The following is a 3,105-nucleotide window of genomic DNA, read 5'->3' as shown; positions in this document are numbered from 1 at the left end:
AAGCGGCTATTGACACTTACCGCTACATGTTTTTTCATGTTGGAGCTGGAATTTTTGTACGCAGCGATGTCGCTTTTTTTGGTGCACACAGCCTGCATCGCATTATGAAACTGTTCTTTCTCACATCTTTAAGTGAAAAAATAGAGTTGATTTGAGGCCACGGGTGATCTGCCCCCGATAGCTCACACACGTCATCCTCTGCTTCAGCCATCATCTTTCTAAACGCGCGCTGAACTTAATCGGGAGATGCGTAGCAGACTCTCGCGAAGCAGCCTCTCCAGCGTCTCCCGAGACTTCAGATCAAGTAACGTAAACGAATTATTATTTTATATATCTAATATTTATTACAATTTTGTCAGTAACGGAGGAACGCCATCAAATGTAGCGAAGTAAAAGTAAAGTTTTTTCACTAAAAATGTACTTGAGTAAAAGTAAAAGTACCTATCTTTAAATATACTCTAAAAGTACTAGTTACCCCAAAAATTTACTCAAGTAAATGTAACGAAGTAAATGTAATTCGTTACTACCCACCTCTGTAATTTCATATATATGAAATGTATACTGCATTTATGTTTATTTAATAAAATATATTTTAGGCCTACAAGCTATATTTAACATCTTATATAAATACACATAGGCTAAATATAAGAAATATAATTTGCATACTTGCAGCCCTTACATTTAGCTTCGACTGTTTTCATGTTCAATATCAAAATAATATGATTTTGTAATTTTGCTACCCATAATGAAGGCATTATAAGGGGCCATTCACACAAAACACCTCTTTGCTTTTGACACTGTGAGACAATAGGGCCTCAAGATGTTTTTTTTTTTTTTTTTTAAGTTAGACTGGTCACATTTTTATAATACATTTACATTTATATAGCGCTTTTCTGGGCACTCAAAGCGCTTTACATGGAAGGGGGGAATTTCCTCAACCACCACCAGTGCGCAGCATTCACCTGGATGATGCGACGGCAGCCATATTGCACCAGAACGCCCACCACGCACCAGCTTATTGGTGGAGAGGAGATGTAGAGTGATGAAGCCAATCAGAATATGGGGATGATTAGGAGGCCATGATGGTCAGAGGCCAATGGGCAAATTTGGCCAGGATGCCGGGGTTACACCCCTACTCTTTCTTGAAGGACATCCTGGGATTTTTAATGATCAAGGAGAGTCAGGACCTCGGTTTAATGTCTCATTCGAAGGACGGTGCTCTTTGACAGTATAGTGTCCCCATCACTACACTGGGACAATAGGACCCACACAGACCACAGGGTGAGCACCCCCTGTTGGGTGATATGGCTGCTCACTGTGACTTCCCTACTCAAATGCAGATGCAGAGAGAGTGTTCTCCGTTTTTGGTTTGAACAAAACCAAATATAAAAATGTACATTTTTACAATGTAATTCGTTACAGTTAGATGTCTGTTTTCTGATCCTTTTTTTTTTTTTTTTTTTTAAGGGTATAGGGCTGCTAGAGACCCGAGATGTGTAACCTAATAGTGTAAGTATATTTTTCCTGCTAAACTATTTTTAATATTTAAATATCTGATTACTCAGTATGTGCAGTTCACTTTTATTCCTCGAGGTGGCACTGTTAATGATAATGTGATGTTTCACTCATAATTACCGCAGGCATAAAAAATCTGTATATAATCAGCAAAAATTGAACTGCAGAGCAATTACTGTACACAATGAAATATAAATGTCACTGTCATTAGATGGTGGATATGGTGAATAAGCTGCCAGCGATCAAAATATTGATTTTGAAGTCACTGACAAATAATCATTTTGAGAACATGGTTGAAATTGCGAATATGAGCCAGATGCTGAATGTATTGTGGAAGTGCACTCTGACGATTACGAAAAGTAACGCAAAAGGTAACAAAATATGCTTTATTTTATTCTTCTGTAATTGTTCTTGAAATATCAAGAGAGTTTTTTGCTATTGCGTCAGTTAGAGATCCATCCGTGCTGGATATATAGGCCCGGGTCACTCAGGGCTTTCAAGTTTTATCAAAAATTTGGAGTGAGATTACATCTGTTAGGAGAGGGGCCACTCAAATATTTGCAGCAGCGGTCCCTCAGCCCCACTGAATTCTCTCAAGTTTTTGCTAGCAGTTCCATATGACCTATTGTTCATAATTTACCAGCACAAATAGAAATTATAACAATTAGTAAATATTATAAAAGACAAATAAATTCATCCACATAAAATAATTTAAAAAATACAAATGTATCAAAAATTAAAAGAAATTTGTGTTTATAGCATATTTTGATGCCTTGTTGACAGGGGTTGGGGCTCCCACTTAAAGTACTGTGGCTCTAAGCCAGCCATTTTCACTGTCACAATGAATGATAGCATTTTGTCCCAAGCCAAACTTTTCCTAGTTTTGGTTTTGTTCAAACCCACCACAGAGAACACTCTCTCTGCATCTACACTTGAGTAGGGAAGTCACATTGAGCAGCCATATCACCCTGCAGCCCAAGACTGGTTGCCCACTAAAGCTAAGCAGGGTTGAGCCTGGTCAGTACCTGGATGGGAGACCTCCTGGGAAAACAAGTTTGCTGCTGGAAGAGGTGTTAGTGTGGCCAGCAGGCTCACTGTGTGGGTCAGGGGTGATTTTTAGGATTTTCATTTTAGGGTGGTTCAGCCCCCAATGAGGCTATTATAAATATATATATATATATATACATACATTTCTAGTACAACCCTATTTCCTTAAGCATGCAAACCCTATTGCACATGCACTGGAATATGCAATATACTGGACATTAAATTTTCGAATGAAAATGGAAACATGATTGTTATAGTCAGCTGTGGTGTGATGAGGGGTGAACACAGCAAAAACTACAGTAGATGGGAACCGATTGGTCTTTTTATGACAAAGAACCGCACAGATGCAGATATTATAACAATCTATTGATAAACACACCTTGTCCTCTGTTTCTCACGCTGTGCTGCCGCGGCCTGCGGATTGAAAAAGAAAAACGCACTGAAAGACAGGAGGAGCCGACTGAAGGTTGCCGCCACTTTCTTGTGAAATTTAAACTGAGGCGATCACAAATTCATGTACGGTTTATGAAGCAAATTGCAAAA

Source organism: Labeo rohita, chromosome 5 (assembly GCF_022985175.1).
Source record: "Labeo rohita strain BAU-BD-2019 chromosome 5, IGBB_LRoh.1.0, whole genome shotgun sequence".
NCBI lineage: Eukaryota > Metazoa > Chordata > Actinopteri > Cypriniformes > Cyprinidae > Labeo > Labeo rohita.
Note: the sequence above shows the minus strand (reverse complement) of the source record.